This window comes from Vigna unguiculata, chromosome 1, assembly GCF_037176805.1.
Source record: "Vigna unguiculata cultivar grain cowpea cultivar isolate G323 ecotype 2 chromosome 1, ASM3717680v1, whole genome shotgun sequence".
Taxonomy (NCBI): Eukaryota; Viridiplantae; Streptophyta; class Magnoliopsida; order Fabales; family Fabaceae; genus Vigna; species Vigna unguiculata.
In genome coordinates this window covers 25,660,820-25,681,473 of record NC_140792.1, presented here as the reverse complement: position 1 = coordinate 25,681,473, position 20,654 = coordinate 25,660,820, and the positions used below count along the sequence as shown (strand labels likewise).

General features: G+C 41.2%; 1 long non-coding RNA gene across 1 annotated transcript; it reads left to right on the top strand.

Annotated features, from left to right (window-relative positions):
* The first annotated feature begins 10,201 nt into the window (after window positions 1-10,201).
* Window positions 10,202-12,616, top strand: LOC146888811 (uncharacterized). Its single transcript, XR_014993447.1, has 3 exons — window positions 10,202-10,656; window positions 11,599-11,785; window positions 11,999-12,616. It is a non-coding gene; the product is annotated as an uncharacterized LOC146888811 (long non-coding RNA).
* Window positions 12,617-20,654: the final 8,038 nt, after the last annotated feature.

Below are 20,654 nucleotides of genomic sequence, written 5' to 3'. Positions count from 1 at the left end.
CGCAGCCTCCATCTGCTGCATCACAGCCTGCTGCTGCTCAAGCGACGCCGCCTGCCGCTGCATGGATGCCTCATGTTGCTGCATCATCGCAACACTCTGCTGTGCCATAGTCGCTACCATTGCCTCTATGGCTCTGGCGATATCTGGTGTGTCCCCCTGGGATGACTGAGAAGCTCGACGAGGAGGTGCCATAGTCCATTGGCAAACAGAAAATCACTTGGTTAGGCTCGATAAAGGCAAGAATTTTAACTAAACACTCAGAGATACACAGAGAAAACTAAGCGGACAACCCAAGTCCACAGACCTAAGGAATGACCGCTCTGATACCATAAATGTAACGCCCCATTTAATTTAATACAAAAAAAATTAAAGGAAACGTCATACAGAGATAATCAACAATGCAGTCCTGGGGTTCATAACATCACCCCTACAAAACCAGGCACACCACGATGCCAACAAAAGCAGGATAACAGTTTAACTAAGAGTTTTCAATCCAAAGACAACGAGTACAGGGGCCATAGCCCTAAAGAAGACATGAAGAAGAGAAGTGTAAGATCCAGCCCAGACGGCTAAGCGGTGGAATCACCATTCCCTTGTTGACCACGAGAACTTCGCCCATCTGCTCCCATCAACCAAGTCGATGATCATCGCAAGAAAGAACAGCCACATACATCACAACCACGCGAACAAACGGGTAAGCTAGAGCCAACAACATATTCATCATGCAGTCAAATATATTTTCATCATCTCATATCCATATAATCAACCAAACATGTTATGACTCTCATTCAATACACTACGACTCGACTTGACTCATCTGGATACGTATAACTTAGTCGGACTCAGCGGACGCTTGCACTTGTGGTGGATACCTCTGCTCGAACCTGAGCTGCTTATCTCCGAGCTATGTGTTACAAGTGTTACGATGAATCAAATCTACCTCACCACAAGGTTAGCCCTTAATGAATTACAGGCCTCCTGCTACTCTCACCACAAGAGTCAGTTCGCTCTAAGTGAGACTAACTGGCTCCTTAGAGTGTCAGGATGCAGTCCTTACCTTGAATCCTTACCTAGTTATACAGATGGGGCACCACCATGGACACCCACTAACAGGGGTCATGGAATTACGTCCCGACCACTGAAGCGCGACCCTGAAAGTCTCACCTAGAGACCCCAAGGAATTATGCACTGACGCATACAAAACAAAATCTCGCAGCCAACATAATATTCACCATGCACGTATACGTTAATTGTACCAATGTTTAAAGCCAACGTCTTTCATGTTCCAAGCCCAACTCATTTCATCTCATCATATACCATCCGTGTACCAAGGATTTCCAAATCATATCGTTATCATGCCTCTTTCATACCAACCATTTCATTACAATCTCATGCGAAACTCATGCCACCCCATTATTCACAATTCATAACTTGTATCACTCAATCATACTCATTCATATCAAACCTTTATCACAATACTCAAAATCAAGCATGCATTATCCATACAAAGCCAAGAAAGTCATCCCACATTGCACTGTCTCGCCCAGCACCTCGCTCAGGCTGAAGGGTCTCGCTCAGGCGAGCCCCCATCGCCTAGGCGAGGGCTCGAAACGTGGAGCAGAAGCATTCGCGGGATCTCGCTTAGGCGAGACCCCTCTCGCCTGGGCGAGATGCTCGCTCGCTCAAAAAACACAGTGGGTCGCCTGGGCGACCCTTCGTGGCAAAATATCTAGGCGAGCCCCTGTTAACCTCGCCTAGGCGAGACATGCCCGCTTAGGCGAGTTTAACAGTCCTCGCCACTGTTTGCACTTGCACAAATGCGTACCCATATACCAAACAGATATTCCAACCAGTACAGTCACTCATGGCAGCACACAACCTCAATAAATCAACGAACTACAAGGACACAAGTCAAATCACACCATAAAAGAAGTTCTAGCTTCCCTTACCTGGAATAAGCTAGCAAAACAACCCAACACGCCCTCGATGCCGAACGCACGAGCACAACAACTCAAGGAGCGAACGAAGAACTGAAAAGACAGCGAAACAGAAACACGATATGGGTTACTTGGGACCCTAGCTGTGAAATGAACGAAAGGAACAATGGAGACGAAAAAGGCTAGCACAGTACTTACATGGAGTAGAGCACAGCTTCGAGCTAGCTTGAAGATGGCAAAAAACCTAACCCTAGCAGAGCTCTTTGTGAGAGGGAGAAAGGATTGGCGACTGCTGCGTTTCTGTGAGAGTGAAAGTGAGAGTGGAATTAGGGCAGACCTTAGGACCTTATACGTTGGGCCGGCCTTAGGCCCACTTACAAGGGCATCCCACTAACTTTAGGGCAGAAAAGTTAAAAGATTTTAAATGGGCCTTACATTCCCTCCAACAACAAAAATTTTCGTCCTTGAAAATGGAAGACTCACCAGGTAAACAGATGTGGATGTGATTTTCTCATGTCCTCCTCTAACTCCCAAGTCGAGTCACCCGTCCTCTGATCCCAGATGACTTTAACAAGACTAACGGTCTTTCCACGACGTTCCTCAACCTTGCTATCCTCAAGAGCGATGGGTGGTACTTCCACTGTGAGATCTTCCCTGATCTGTATATCCTCAGCCTCCAACACGTGAGCCGGATCAAATACATACTTCCTCAGCTGTGACACATGAAACACCGGATGGAGGTTTGCCAACTGCGGGGGTAAGGCTATCTCATAAGCTACTGGCCCAATCCTCCTCGTGATCTGATACGGGCCAAGGAACTTGGGTGAAAGCTTCCTTGAGCGGAGAGCCCTCCCCACGCCCGTGGTTCGGGTCACCCTCAAGAACACATGATCTCCCGCTGCAAACTCCAAAGGCCTCCTCTTGCGATCCGCATAGGCCTTCTGCCTACTCTGCGAAGCCAACATCCTATCTCTCACCATCCTCACCTTCTCGCTGGTCTGCTCTTACAACTCGGGTCCAACCAACACGGCCTCTCCATCCTGATACCAGCAAAGAGGAGTCCTACACCTCCTGCCGTAAAGAGCCTCGTATGGCGTCATGCCAATGCTCGCATGAAAGCTGTTGTTGTAGGTGAACTCTATCAAAGGTAATACTTCATCCCAAGCGCCCAAATGATCCAATATGCAAGTCCTCAACAAATCCTCTAACGACTGAATCGTTCTCTCAGACTGGCCATTTGTCTGAGGGTGATAAGCTGAACTCATGGTGAGCTTGCTACCCATAGCACTCTGTAACGTCTGCCAAAACCGGGACGTGAACCGCGGGTCTCTGTCGGAAACTATACTCGAGGGCACCCCATGAAGTCTTACTATCTCTTTAATGTACAACTGAGCCAGTTTGACCATAGACATTCTCAAGTTCATCGCCAAAAAGTGTGCACTCTTGGTCAGTCGATCCACTATCACCCAGATGGCGTCATGTCCCCTAAATGTCCGTGGAAGATGAGTCACGAAGTCCATGGAGATGATGTCTCATTTCCACACCGGTACCTCCAACGACTGTAGAATGTCACCGGGTCTCTAATGCCCCACCTTCGCCTTCTGACACGTCAGACAGGCGGATACAAACTGAGCCACATCCTTCTTCATCTCCTGCCACCAGAAAGTTTCCTTGAGGTCCTAGTACATCTTAGTCATGCCAGGATGCAAGCTAAGACGACTCTTGTGTCCTTCCTCAAGAATCAACTTTCTCACCTCTGCGTCATCAGGTACGCATACTCTGCCTCGAAACCTCAGTATGCCATCATCACTCACGGCAAAGTCTCTGGCTTCCTCTGATCCAAGTTGTTTCCTAACTCTGTTCAGACTAGCATCCAACAACTGCCTCTCTCTGATCGAGCCCAAGAAGTCACTAGATATAGTAAGGGTACTACACCTAATGGACTCGGACCCCAACTCTACTTGTATTCTCATGTCTCTGAACTTCTCTAGTAGCTCCACCTCTTTTATCATGAGATGTGCCGTATGTACCGTCTTCCTACTCAGAGCATCTGCCACCACATTTGCCTTCCCCGGATGATATAGAAGCTCGAAATCATAATCCTTCAGGAATTCCATCCACCTCCTCTGTCTCATGTTCAGCTCCTTCTGATCAAACAAATACTTTAAACTCTCTTGGTCACTGAACACCCGAAACTGAGCACCATACAGATAGTGCCTCCAGATCTTCAAGGCAAAAACTATGGCCGCTAACTCCAGATCATGAGTGGGATAGTTACGCTCATGTACCTTAAGCTGTCGTGAAGCATATGCCATTGCCTTCTTCTCTTGCATCAAGACACAACCAAGTCCAAGATGAGACGCGTCGCAGTAGACTTCAAACGGTTTCTCCACATCCGGAATTACCAATATAGGAGCACTCGTCAATCTCCTCTTTAGTTCTTGAAAGCTCTCCTCACACCTGTCCGTCCAAGTGAAAGGTTGGTCCTTCCGGGTAAGCAAAGTCAGAGGCGCCACTATCTTGGAGAATCCCTCTATGAATCTCCTATAGTAGCCCGCTAACCCCACAAAGCTTCTGATCTTTGTGGCCGACTTGGGACTTTCCCACTTTACCACTGCCTCGACCTTTGCCGGGTCTACTGCAATCCCCTGGGCTGATATCACATGCCCCAAAAACTGAACCTCATCCATCCAGAACTCGCACTTGGACAACTTGGCATACAGCTGCTTCTCTCTCAAAACACCAAGCACCAACCTCAGGTGTTCTGCATGTTCCTCTTGAGTCCGGGAGTAGATAAGGATGTCGTCTATGAAGACTACGACAAACTTATCTAGGAAGGGTCGAAAGATCCTGTTCATGTAGTCCATGAACACTGCTGGAGCGTTGGTCACACCAAACGGCATAACCACGTACTCATAGTGGCCATACCTCGACCTGAAGGCTGTCTTCTGTACATCATCAGCCTTTACCAAAATCTGATGATAACCCGATCGCAGATCTATCTTCGAGAATACTGATGATCCATGCAACTGATCCATCAAGTCACCAATTCTCGGAAGTGGATACCTATTCTTGATCGTCATCTTGTTCAGCTGCCTGTAATCCACACACAGGCGTGAACTCCCGTCCTTCTTCTTCACCAACAACACTGGTGCTCCCCAAGGCGAAGTGCTGGGCCGGATGAACTGTTTCTTCATCAGATCTTTTATCTGTTTCTTGAGCTCTACCAACTCTGCCGGAGCCATGCGATATGGAGCCATCGATACCGGACCTGTCCCTGGTACTAGATCTATAGAGAACTCCACTTCTCTATTGGGAGGTAATCCTGAGACCTCCTCCGGGAATACATCCCCAAAATCCTGGACAACTAATATCACAGACGTCGTCTCTCCTCTCTCCACCCCCATATGTGTGAAGATCATGTAGCACTGCGCACCGTCTTGTAGTTTCCTCATAACACCCTGAGAAGACATCAACTCAGGCTCCTCCGCATCGGGAAAAAGCAGCTTCTTCTCTCGACAATCTATCAGGATGCGATTGGCGGAGAGCCAATTCATCCCCAAGATCACCTCCAACTCCTGCAGAGGCAGGCAGATTAAGTTCACCCTGTACCTGCGTCCCTCTACCTCTACTGGAAGCCTATCACACAAGGACGACGTCCTGACCAAACCCGACGCCGGAGTAGACACTGCAAGCTCACACTGCAGCTTGCGCACCGGCAGACCCAACCATTCCACACATGCATTTGACACAAAAGAGTGTGTCGCTCCAGAATCATATAGCACACAACATCTCATTCCATAGATCACACAATAACCCATAACAAGGTTACCTGAACCTGTAGCCTCTGCTCCGGTCATGGCATATACTCTGCCCGTCGCCTGAGGCCGGTTGCCTCTATCTCTCCGCTGGTGCTGGTGAGGAGTCTAAACTGGAGGGTGTGCTGCTGCCCTAGCAAGGGTGGGACAATCCTTCCCAAAGTGACCCTCCTTACCACAGTTGTTGCATCTGCGGTAGCCCTCCATACGCGGACAAGCGTACCTCGGGTGGGGTCCTCCACATGTGTAACACTGCACTCGACTCTGCTGAGGAGGAAGACCCCTAGACCCCTGAGACTGATGGTGGGGCCTATCATACGGTCTCCTCCGCTCCTCATGCCTGGGCTTGGACCCAGATGGTCCACCTATCCTCTGCGACGGCTGTGGCTGCTGTGGGCGCTGACCTTCCACCTCACGTTTCATCTTCTCCATCACTCTAGCCTTCTCTACCAGCGCAACAAAGTCCTTGATGGACAAGGGTGCCACCATCAAGCGAATATCTCCTCTGAGGCAGTTCTCAAACTTACGGCATTTCCACTCGTCATCTAGTGGCAGTGTATAGAAACGGCTGAGATGCTTGAACCTCTCAGCGTACTCGGTCACGGTCTTCCCTCCCTGGGTCAACTGGAGGAATTCCACCTCCTTGGCGTACCGGATGCTGTTAGGAAAGTACTCTGATAGGAATCTCTCCCTGAAAATCTCCCATGACACGGGCTCATCCCTCTCCTCCAGGATGGATCTGGTGCTGCTCCAGCAATGCTCCGCTTCCCCCGTGAGCATGTACACAGAGAACGCCAACCTGTTCTCTGTAGGGCACATCTTCGCATCATAGATGCGCTCCAGGTCCTTCAGCCATTGGTCTGCGGCGTCAGGACTGGTCTTCCCGTCAAACTTCGTCGGGTGGTGTTTCAGAAAGTCCTCCAGGCTCCACTCCTTAACTGTAGGTCGTGGTTCAGGACCAAACACAGGGGCAGCCGCCCTGTTCTCCTCCAGCTGGCGGAGGGCCTCCATATGCTGCCGATGAGCATCCTCAGCAGCTATCCTCGCAGCCTCCATCTGCTGCATCACAGCCTGCTGCTGCTCAAGCGACGCCGCCTGCCGCTGCATGGATGCCTCATGTTGCTGCATCATCGCAACACTCTGCTGTGCCATAGTCGCTACCATTGCCTCTATGGCTCTGGCGATATCTGGTGTGTCCCCCTGGGATGACTGAGAAGCTCGACGAGGAGGTGCCATAGTCCATTGGCAAACAGAAAATCACTTGGTTAGGCTCGATAAAGGCAAGAATTTTAACTAAACACTCAGAGATACACAGAGAAAACTAAGCGGACAACCCAAGTCCACAGACCTAAGGAATGACCGCTCTGATACCATAAATGTAACGCCCCATTTAATTTAATACAAAAAAAATTAAAGGAAACGTCATACAGAGATAATCAACAATGCAGTCCTGGGGTTCATAACATCACCCCTACAAAACCAGGCACACCACGATGCCAACAAAAGCAGGATAACAGTTTAACTAAGAGTTTTCAATCCAAAGACAACGAGTACAGGGGCCATAGCCCTAAAGAAGACATGAAGAAGAGAAGTGTAAGATCCAGCCCAGACGGCTAAGCGGTGGAATCACCATTCCCTTGTTGACCACGAGAACTTCGCCCATCTGCTCCCATCAACCAAGTCGATGATCATCGCAAGAAAGAACAGCCACATACATCACAACCACGCGAACAAACGGGTAAGCTAGAGCCAACAACATATTCATCATGCAGTCAAATATATTTTCATCATCTCATATCCATATAATCAACCAAACATGTTATGACTCTCATTCAATACACTACGACTCGACTTGACTCATCTGGATACGTATAACTTAGTCGGACTCAGCGGACGCTTGCACTTGTGGTGGATACCTCTGCTCGAACCTGAGCTGCTTATCTCCGAGCTATGTGTTACAAGTGTTACGATGAATCAAATCTACCTCACCACAAGGTTAGCCCTTAATGAATTACAGGCCTCCTGCTACTCTCACCACAAGAGTCAGTTCGCTCTAAGTGAGACTAACTGGCTCCTTAGAGTGTCAGGATGCAGTCCTTACCTTGAATCCTTACCTAGTTATACAGATGGGGCACCACCATGGACACCCACTAACAGGGGTCATGGAATTACGTCCCGACCACTGAAGCGCGACCCTGAAAGTCTCACCTAGAGACCCCAAGGAATTATGCACTGACGCATACAAAACAAAATCTCGCAGCCAACATAATATTCACCATGCACGTATACGTTAATTGTACCAATGTTTAAAGCCAACGTCTTTCATGTTCCAAGCCCAACTCATTTCATCTCATCATATACCATCCGTGTACCAAGGATTTCCAAATCATATCGTTATCATGCCTCTTTCATACCAACCATTTCATTACAATCTCATGCGAAACTCATGCCACCCCATTATTCACAATTCATAACTTGTATCACTCAATCATACTCATTCATATCAAACCTTTATCACAATACTCAAAATCAAGCATGCATTATCCATACAAAGCCAAGAAAGCCATCCCACATTGCACTGTCTCGCCCAGCACCTCGCTCAGGCTGAAGGGTCTCGCTCAGGCGAGACAGTCTCGCTCAGGCGAGCCCCCATCGCCTAGGCGAGGGCTCGAAACGTGGAGCAGAAGCACTCGCGGGATCTGGCTTAGGCGAGACCCCTCTCGCCTGGGCGAGACCCCTCTCGCCTGGGCGAGACCCCTCTCGCCTGGGCGAGATGCTCGCTCGCTCAAAAAACACAGTGGGTCGCCTGGGCGACCCTTCGTAGCAAAATATCTAGGCGAGCCCCTGTTAACCTCGCCTAGGCGAGACATGCCCGCTTAGGCGAGTTTAACCGTCCTCGCCACTGTTTGCACCTGCACAAATGCGTACCCACATACCAAACAGATATTCCAACCAGTACAGTCACTCATGGCAGCACACAACCTCAATAAATCAACGAACTACAAGGACACAAGTCAAATCACACCAAAAAAGAAGTTCTAACTTCCCTTACCTGGAATAAGCTAGCAAAACGACCCAACACGCCCTCGATACCGAACGCACGAGCACAACAACTCAAGGAGCGAACAAAGAACTGAAAAGACAGCGAAACAGAAGTACGATATGGGTTACTTGGGACCCTAGCTGTGAAATGAACGAAAGGAACAATGGAGACGAAAAAGGCTAGCACAGTACTTACATGGAGTAGAGCACAGCTTCGAGCTAGCTTGAAGATGGCGAAAAACCTAACCCTAGCAGAGCTCTTTGTGAGAGGGAGAAAGGGTTGACGGCTGCTGCGTTTCTGTGAGAGTGAAAGTGAGAATGGAATTATGGCAGACCTTAGGACCTTATACGTTGGGCCGGCCTTAGGCCCACTTACAAGGACAACCCACTAACTTTAGGGCAGAAAAGTTAAAAGATTTTAAATGGGCCTTACATAAATCAATTTTGTATGTTATTTCCTATTTCTGTAATTAAGAAAAAATGAAATAGTTTATTAACAATTAAAATGAATTAAAACTTTTAAACAAATTTGAATTTTGTTATGAAATACTATTTTTTTTTATTTATTATTATTAGTATTTTATATCTACAAAATGAAGATATATTTGGTTGAAAGCAAATTGTTGACATAAAAAAAAAGTTAATTAGATATTTCTTGATAAAAGTATGCTAAGCATACGAAGATATAAGATTTTTTGCCATGTCCATATTTGTTCCAATAATTTCTGTCATATGAAGATATTGTGACAAATTTCTTGCAATGCTTTTATAAAGTAAAAAAATAGTTTAATTAAAATTTTGATTTCTATATTTAAGTTATTGATTCGTTTTGGTTTCTATGTATTTTTTTTATTAAATTACTCTTTTATCCTCTTATTTGTTAAGTAGTTTCAAAATAGTCTTTCAATCATTTATTGTCTCAATTTAGTTCTTTTGCTTTCAAAAGTGATTCAATTTAGTCCTCAAAGTTAGCGGCGTTAAAATTCGTAATGAAATAGTGACATGGCTCTTTGATTGTGTATTAGTTTTAATTACGTACTACAAGAAAATTATTGATTATCTACGAAATTTTTTTCATAGATAATTTTATTTTATCTACGAAAATATTTCATAGATAATATCAACTTTCATAAGTAACACAAAAAAATGGTTATCTATGAAAATTTTGTAGGTAAGTGTAATGAACTTTGACGTGAATTTTTCATACGAAAGAGTACCTACCAAAAATAGCGTAAAAAATAAATATTACAAAAAATTAAGTAAAATTTATTTTAAAAAATATTACCTACGAAAAGGAAGTTCGTATGTAATAATTATATATATTTTTTAATTAGAAGAATATGTTATCTACGTTCAAATTTCGTAGATAACATGCTTTTTCACCTATTTTCTTAGGTTTTATCTAGCCTCTACTTATGCACCTTCACGACTACCTTCTCTTATCTCCTTTCTTTTTAGGTTTTATCTGACCTCTACTTATGCACCTTCACGACCACCTTCTCTTATCTCCTTTTTGACCTTCTCTGCCACCTTTGCCACTTTCTCTAATGACCTCTGCCTCCTTCTCTAATGGCCACCTTCACGATCCTCATTCCCAAACAAGAAATTAACAAGCAAATTAAACATGGTGCTCATAGGTTCTTCCTCAAAATAAAAAGTCCTAACTCACAACTTGAAGATTTTCCCCAAATTCGACAACCTTATACGCCTCGCGGTTCCAACCTTGATGGTCCTAGGTCTCATAATCATCACTGCTTGAGGTGGATTTGAGGTGGATTTGTCTGCTACATTTTTGTGTTCTAGGTTTACGAAAGACATTGTGGGATGAGCATGGTTGACAAGTTCTATTGGGCTTACAGGTACAATGATGTGTTTTCTGGATTAACGTTTAACCGGCTAAACTTGTTTGTTTGATTTTGATCTTGGTTGTAACTTTCACTACAAGAGAACTGTTACAAAGTGACATTTGAGGTGGATTTTTCGTTCTTTTGGGCTTTACTCTTTCATTAGATGGTTTGCTCAAATCCTTTCCTTTCATATTTTTCATTTTTGTTTGATATTGGATAGGAATTGATGTATTTCTAGGCATGCCTAATACTGGAATTTTGGAGAAGAACTTGTTAACTTACAAAATACGATTCTTGAAATGGTATAATGAATTAGATCGACTAACAACTCTATGAAATAATTCTTTGTTTGCTTCAATTTCTATTCAGCAGAGACCAAGGAGTCTGACACTTCTCTTTCCTTTTGAGTATTAAAAATCATGGAAGAGTGTAGAACGGTTTAAATCAACACGTGTTGACTGATCTTAGCTTGTTATTTAGAGTGACCAAGGGTACCTTTGTTTTATGGGATCATCTTACCCGAGTTTTGATTTGGTTGGTTGGTAAGTTGGAGTATCGGATTTCCTTGTTTTCTTATCAGGCATAATGTTTCTGGACTTGGATATAACAAAACAACTTATGTAATGCCTTTGTACAAACAATGCATCGGATTAGGAATTTTTAGAGAACTAACAACGCGTATGTACAAGTTTGAAATATGTGATATGCTTGTCAGATATTTTCTAGGTATGTATTTTTAATAGCTAGTTTTATTCTTGCTTTGTATTACATAAATGTTATGCTAATATGATCTTTTATATTATAATAATAATTAATAACAATTGTCGTGGTTTATATAAAATTATTATGATTGATGGATTGCCTTTAATAGTTATTGATGTAAGAAAAATATACTGAAGTTCCTTGTTGATGATTCTCATTATTGGAATAATTGTATCGCATTTTTCTTTGTAGTTATTTACAAAGGTGTATTTTACTTTCCTGCATCCATGCTTTGCACTTTCTGAACTGTTGAGATTCAACTTTGAGTAGCAACTGTTACTATTCCCTCTTCTTTCAAATGTGCTTCTGCAAACCACTTGGGATTTTTTCTCCTTTCATCTTCTTCCCTGCCATTTCCTTGTTGTCATTTCTTTTTCAGGTGCGCTTTTTTTTCTTTCTCGTTCTTGTGTTCTATATTTCTTTGTCTTTGCCATATCTGTATGGTCTTCAAGTGTTTATTTTTTGATGAGTGGCAATTAATGCATTTTACGCATTCATGTATAAATACACATTTCATTACTGAGTGACTTGAGAATGCATTAATTGTTTCTTTTCTTTTCTGATTACTGATACATATGTTTTGGTGATTAAGAAACAAAAGCCTTTGTCCCATGGAGAATCCATGAGTGGTGAAGGGTGGGGAATACATGGACAGAAAGCCTCAACTCTAGTCTCAGTTGGGAACTTGTCCACATCCTTGTACGTATTGTAGGGGTTGCTTCCAGAAACCCAGATCTTGCCACTAGGAAGCACCGTGGAAGTAGAGTGGTACAGTCTCGCAATGCTGCTTGGCTTAAGCACCATAAACCTTGACCTTTTAGGCTCCTCCGGTTTGTACAACACGAGTGTGTAGTTAGGCATGTCAACATCCCACCATCTAGACGTACCTCTGGTTGCACCATTTATCAGCAACAGTTCTCCATTGGGGAGCACCAACAAGTTTCCCATGGTTCTCCCTGAAGGCATCAACTCGTTCTCCCACTCAGGAAATTCCTCCGTAATCATCAACCTATAGTAATCAACAACTTTTTATGTCACTTTTGGATCAAACATTATTATATATGTATGTAGATATGATGTTTAATTAATGTGTAATTACTACCTATTACAGTCATGAAGAGCTGGAAGGAATACTTTGGTTGTCTCGACAATGTAGAAAACAATTAGTGCATTTTACGCATTCATGTATAAATACACATTTCATTACTAAGTGATTGAGAATGCATTAATTGTTTCTTTTCTTTTTTGATTACTGACACATGTTTTGGTGAATTCTCTTAGTGGTTTTTGACTGGGAATTTTAAGCTCTTACGTATCACTACAAGTGCTGAAACTAACTTGTGTTCATACTCCAATCTCTACCAGCCAATATTGCTCTCTTATTTCTTAATTTTTCTTTCAAAAATTTGTTTTTTATTTTTTAGACTACTTGTTTTCTAAATACAAGCCATGTGATTTTTTTAATCTTAAAATATTGTTATTGTAGGTTGGTTCACTAAGTGTCATATATTTAATGTGGGTAACCCAAACAATGAGGTTACTATTATGTAGCTTGTTGAAATAATGATTAAGGTGAAGTGATCTAGTTTTTAATTATTTGACCTACTGTTAGAATTTAGGCCTAATGTTTTTGAAATTCAATAATGAATTATTATCATATTTCATTCTACATGTTTACTCAAAGGTAAGTGGAGAAAAAACTCCTGAAATGCCAACCATTGATGTGAGCTCAAAAGAATTTTATGATGAGGGATATTGATGAAGGATTGACCCCAACCAAGGATGAAGGCACATGCTTAAGAAGACTAAGCATATTTAGAAAACAAGTTTACTAATTCTTCATCCCTTTCATTTGTGTTTGTTATTTTTGATTCCCTAAGTTGACTTAGTTGAATCAACTTTAGTTGACTTGTTCACCTTTGACTAGGTTTGACTTGTTGACTATAGTTGACTTGACTTAAGCCAACATGCTAATCTATGTTTATTTGCTTTGTAGGTTAATTAGGAGTAAGAAATCAATGCTAGGTGGCGCATGGTGATTGGGGAGCATAAATGATGTGGATGAGAGAGTAAAGCAAAGACATAAAGTATAAAGTAAAAGACATAAAACAAGTGTACCTATGTACCTTTGGTCTTCTTTGTTTTTTAGCACACTTTGGCCACTTTTTGGAGACATATGAGACACATTCTTTGTCTCCTTTTGTGCTAGAACGAAATTAGCCTTGCACACACCATAGTTGGCTCTTTTGTCTCTCATTTTTGTAACCTTATTTGACCTAGTTTCTAGAAGCTAGGGTTAGGTTTTTGTAGAGACATCCTTAGGTATCTTTTATTTGCTCAGAGGCCTCTAAACTCTTCTATATAAGGGGTGCTCCTAGACATGTAAAAGGGTTGAACATTTTGAAGTAAAAACACTCTTGTGTCTCAACCATTTATGAGAGTTTCCTCCCTAGGGAGTGAATACTTTTAAGCCTTATCTTGCATAGCAAGTGGCGGCACACATCCATTCATCTTCAAGGTTGCCATGGCTTCTAGCCTAGCCTTGTACTGGCGTGCTTCTCACATTTTTACCATTTCTTTCCTATCCATTTTATGTTTTCTTCTTTCTTTAATTGTTCTTGGTTTTCTATGATTAATGTGCCTTCCATTTCCTTTTTGTTTTGAATCAATCCATTATCTTCTTCTCTTGAGCTTTGTGAAAGGAACCTTCACATCTAGATAGCTTGCTATCTTAATGTCCAGTGGAGATTTCACTTAGTTTTCTTAATTAACTCACACCATATTCAATAATCTTAAAAAGGAACGAGATAATCCTTCATCAGATATGATGATTGTGGCAAGAGAATTCCTGACATAACCATAATTAACAAGCAATTTGGTAAGTTTCCTCACTCTATTTGACCTTCTAAGGATGTATCTTTTTTCTTTTTTTTGATGTAGTTCCTAGTATTAAATAGTTATTGATGATGCTTGTTACTGGGTTCACCTCATTTATGGTGTCTAAATTTCTCATTAGTCTTACTTTTTTTAATTCTGCTATTTAACATATGTCTTGTAATGCCTTCTTCACGGTTGGGAATTTACATTTTTGTGATGTACTCATTAATTTCATAAGCTTCTAGTACTTCTTTCTCACCTTTCCTGCTTCATAGTTATCTTTAGTTAATAACCAAAATACTTTCATATTTAAATTTTAGTTTTTTCCTAATTTCTATCACTGCTTATATTTCTTGGTGACAATTGACTGAAATCGTTTTTCTTTCTCTAATTAGCAAGACAATACAGGTTTGGGAGACGATAAAATTTATGCTCGCTTAACAATAAGTTGAAGGTTCGTGATTGAAAAAGAAATTAGGGAAAACTCAGAATAAATGTTCTATGAAGTCTGATGCAATTCGGATGATCATATCAGAAAACTCCAAGTTTATGTTTTTGTCTTGTTTCCTTTTGTTTCTAGCTAATGTATCCTTATTTAGGTCTACTTGTACATAAATTAATCTGGGTTGTTTTTCTATAATTGTATAAAATAATATTGGTTTTTTTTTTCCTCTAATTGTATAAAATAGTATTGTTTTTTTTTTCCTGTAATTGATTAGTGTCTTTTGTCATTTAACATTAAAATATGTTTGATAAAGCTTTCTTTAAATTTGTCATCTGTAAGCACTTTAACATAAGACGTAGCATATTAAAAGTTTAATATATCATTAATGTCAAATTTGGTAATTATATATATATATATATATATATATATATATATATATATTTATTTATTTATTTGGTCGAAGGACTACCAAAGTTGTATACGAAAAAGTTCGTAGGTAGGTTATCTACGAAACTTTTTGTAGGTAATTTATATACGCAGGTTTTCATAGGTAAATTATCTAGGAATGATTTCGTAGGTTAATTACCTATGGTCAACATCGCGAAGCGACATGGTGAAGTCCATATGTTTGTGATTCATTCAATTTGTGAAGTAGAGCTTGTACATATGTTGGAATATTGTCTAGATGAGGATAATGTTGAAGTAGTTAATGGTGTGGATAATGTCATTGAGGCTGAAGTTGTAGAAGAACAAGTCTGAGCTGAATTTGGTGAGGTGGAGGTTGAGGTGCAGTGTGATGCGGCACAATAGGTCCAGCTTGAAAGTGGTGATGTTCAGGGTGAGGCTAAAGAACATGTCTAGCTTGAGAGTCGTGAGGTTGATAATGAGGTCTAGACTGAGACACATAACGAGGGGGTGAAGAGCAAAATGTGGAAGAGGTTGAGGTTGAGGATGGTTGCTCCAATGACTACATAGATGAAGATGGTGATTGTTTAATTGATGTGGATATAGGTTGTGACCCAGGTGTTGGTGGATCATGTTGGACTTCCACTAGTTCGAGGAAAAAAATTAATCACCATGAGAAAATTAATGAAATCAAGAAACATGCTAAAGGTCTCTCTAATAATGAATGGGAATCAAATGAATTGGTAAGTAATGAAGGCTGTGATTCTGACAGTATTGAGGAAGAAACATGTGGAAAGTTTCCCACTTTTTGTATGCCCAAAAGTATGACTGAATATGAATAGGAAGTTGGGACATATTTCGTTAATAAGGAAGAATTTATGGAAGCCATAAGAACATATGGGTTTCAAAGCGGGAGAAATTTGAAATTTGAGATTTAAGAAGAATGACAAAAAATGAGTAAGGGTGAAATGTGATGCCTCTATTAAAGCATATATTACTTGGAAGACCTAAAACGAAAAGAAGACTTCAAGCTTCTAAGTTAAAGAAAGATGAGACCCAGGTTAGAAGATGAGGGGTAAGGAAGAAATGTGACATCTGTAAACAACTAGAACACAATAGAAGCACATGCCCACATGCTCTGTAACATCCCGTCAGGATATTACGGATTTATAAATAAAATAAAAGAATGAATTAAATACAATGCATTTAATAATACCACATTTTCCCAAAACGTGGAAAATTTAAATTTTATTAAATGAACAAGTAAAGTTCATAATCATCTGTTCCAAAAACTAAAAGAACAATGTTATAAAATCACCCATCAGGGTTTACAACTGTTTTCAAAAGCAATAAAGAAACATAAGAAATTCCCCAAGTTGAACCCCTCTCCGCGACTAAGCTTCACCTGAGCCACTTGCATCAACAACATCTGCTCTCGTGTATCGCGTACACGATCATCGCCAAACACACGCAGATAGGGTGAGCTTAACAAATAAAACATACACATAAAGTTACAGATATATATAAGCATATAACCATATGTAACTATACATAACTTAAACATCTCACATTGTTCCATTCTTTAATTCCTACCATCTGACCCCCAATCAGATTATTCGTGTTCTACATCGTCTAATGAATTACTTCAAGGTGACTTGCTATCATACCTATCGGCCACAACCGATAGAGCACGTGCGGGAAAACATGCTACGGATCATATACCGTAACGCCAGGTAGAGTTCCCATATACGAACATAGTCCGTATCGTCCCAAGACTATCAAACTCGTCAGCCAACAACTGAGGAGGGCAATCTATCTGGACCCATCCGTACTGGCCACAACCAGCACACTCACACCGACAACACTCGCCAACCCGAGCCACAACTCAAGGGTTCCTCTTGTTCATCTGCCATCCCGAGCCACAACTCAAGGGATGCTATTCCGAGCCACAACTTAAGGAATACCATGTGCTTAACCCCTATCCCGAGCCACAACTCAAGGGATACGTTTCGAGCCACAACTCAAGGAACACCAGCAATCCCACCTTTAAAGCACCACTAGACGCCTTGTAGATCACAAGTACGAAACCACAATTCCAAGCTGCAACAGTATAAATCGCCTGGCGGGGGACACGTGCCGCCAGGCGTTGCCAGCTCCCAGACCGCCTGGCGGGTGTCGCGTACCGCCAGGCGCACAGCACCTCAAAAACTCCCCTCGCTGCAAGTACTGCCTGGCGGTATTACTCTGTTATCATCATATTTAATCCACACCGAAGCTTAAGATTAGGTCAATATTACCTGTTATCATCATATTTAATCCACTCCTACCCACACAAAACAGAAATTGTACCTCATAATATACTATTGGTCCTGTTGTGCATGTGATTAATCATCTCAATCTACTATCTTAGACTCTGACTGGTTTATGTTCGATACCCATCCAACCATAGTTGTGCTTTATACTTCATTCCGAATTAAAACCTATTTTCAAACCTCACGACCCACTCGTGATTTTCCATTCTTTATCCTTCACAACGTGTTATCCCACTCATTGAAACCTTTTTCATTGAATTACCCTTTATTATTTCATGACCAGATTATCATCGCATCTAACCCAACTTAACGCACTCCAAACTCTCCCACATTCCCCTGATTTCCACGCTGTCGCCTGGCGGTATCCTCTAGCCCGCCAGGCGGTACATCAGACCTGGGAAATTCCAGGTTCTGTTACAGCCTATCACATTTTCTCCCATTCTCTTGCTGCGTTTCCTGTCAAATATTCTCTGAGTTCACACTCTCACTCACTCGTAGGTAGACTCATGTGTAATTCCCCACTCAATCTTTACCACTTTCTCCCTTACAATTTCAACGTCAATTGGTCTAATAGCAAGGTTTCCTTTCCTACCAACCCTAACACTGTTCCATTACTTATGCAGATCACTCAAGCCGAAAATCAACAAAATACCACCTCAATTATGTTATAACCACAAATCCCCAAAATTTCCCCCGATTAGAATCCTCCCAGGAAGTACAGAATCAAAAATCGCGTTAACAGACTCGCGTCGCCTAGCGGAAATTCATCACCGCTAGGCAGATCATGAAATAAGCCCAGAATTTAGCCATCCATTTGCATCGCTTGGCGGTACAGGGTTTCACCGCTAGGCGCTGCCCCCAGAAACACCCCAAAACTCATATAATAGGCATGAGCCGCCTGGCGCCTATGTATGGCCCGCCAGGCGGTTTCTGGAAAATTTCCAGAAATCAGAATTTCACAATCAAAACGAGATTCATGCATTCACATCATCATATCATTCATGGAGTTTAATATAAGCACAAAAATAAACGGAGTCCAGCTCCCCTAACCTGGATCCTTTTGCTAAAGTTTGGTTTGCTTTGAAGGACTCCAATGATCACCACGTTTCCCCCTTCTTGATGTGCTCCCTTAACCCTCACTAGAATCTCACTCAAACCTCACCAATCTCTCTGATTTTCGTGCTCTAATTCAGGTTACTATTCCAACTTGCCAAAACCTTCCCTATGACCACTTCTTACTCTTTTAAACTTGGCTTTTAGTAGGGTTTAATTACCCAACACGAAAATTTACCTAATGCTACTGTTAATTACCATTAAATTGACTTTTAGGATCTGTTTTTCAGCTACCCAAGGCTGCCTCTCAACTATCTAGGGTTTTTCCCAACCTTTCATATTCAATTCAAAGCCAAAATGCCAAAAATAAAGTTTTTAGTTTGGTTCTCCAAGGTTTGAACCCATACCCATTCATTCACCAAACAATTGCACAACCAATTCAACCAATCATGTTTCATGCTTAACAAATCCAATTCAGACATCATATCATACCAGAACATGATTACATAGATTTAAATAATAAAACAACCACAAAGTTAGCATACATAGGACTCGAACCCAAGTCCTCTCACACAATCAAAGTACTTTCAACCACTTGAGCTAGTACTTTTCCACGTCATATCAACCATAATTTAATGTCATAATCATTTTCTCACCCGCATTTATTAATTAATTATTTAATTAATTAATTAAATTCTATGGGTCTTACATGCTCCACCATCTCCATTGCCATCAACTAATACAACTCCAAAAGGTGAAAATGTGCCACCAAGTTCTGATCAAGGGCAAAATCTGCAACATGAACAATTTGTGCCTCCAACCTAACCACCAAGTTGTGATGTAGGTGAAAATTTGGCACCAAGTGTCATTTGTACTCAAGCTTCAACTTCAAATGAACCAATTAGTACCCAAGACTCAATTCCACCAGTTACAACACATCCTCTGCAACAGTAATTCCACCAATTCTAACACATCTCCCTATAACAACAATTTCACCACAACATCCCACATCATATGATAGACCCAACATCAGGCAGAAACTTCAACATAGGAGGGGGCGTGTTTGGAAACCGTGAAGCAATGAAAATTAATGTATTTTGGGTTTGGTTGCAACATCTGATGTATTTAGTCACTTTGGCCATTTGTTATGATTTAGTTTTGGATGTAGCACTTTATGTTATTTTGGATTTAGTTTTGGATTTAGCACTTGATGTGGCAGACCCTTTGAAATGAGAGTGCAAGTGTTTGTACAAAACCTATTGAATTTATTTTGGCACAGGAATATATTTTGCACTTCATGTGACCCCTATCAAAATATATTTTGCACTTGACGTGGACCCTTTGAACATATTATTTGCTTTCAATGTTTTAGTGATGCAAGCATATTAACCCATATATATCGATATACTTAGTTTTACTGGTTTAAAATCAATGCGAGAAATAGAAAGATGGTCACACAGAACTAGCAATAACTATGTGGGACGTGAAATGTTTGACTAATTTTAAGAAGGTGGATAACACTGTGATATTCATTCAACTTTATAAACCTTTTTATGCTAGATAAAAATTGAAAAGGGAGGGTGCTTTAACCTTTATTTTAGTTCAATTGTTTTTTGATAAAAAAAAAAGTGCAACTCAAATATGTCCTTGTCCTTACCTATTAAAAAGTTCACTTCACATAAAACCCACTTTTAGTATATACAACTTCTGCCATAAAATATTAAGTTCATGAGTCATAACCCTTGGTGGGAGTGGTTTATACACAAAAAAGATGCATGGTTGAGCAAAATGAATACAAAACACATTGATTTTGTAACTTTATATATCACATGAAAACAAAATACATTGTTGCACAACATACCAAATACAACCTTCACAACAATTTAGGGACTTTTCATCAACACTTAAACTAAGATTATATTAAGTACAACAACAACACAAACAACTCTGATTAAATACTTCACCCATTTCTCATACAACTTATTACTTTTCTCTAAAGTACATATCTTCCTCTTCTGCTTGAAGATAACACCATCCCTTTCGTCAATATCATCTTCTCCACACCACTTGAAATAATTACACCCAATAGATTCTTCGTCAATATCAAATGAAGACAAAAACCAATGAACAATAATTACGTTCAATAATTTAAAAAA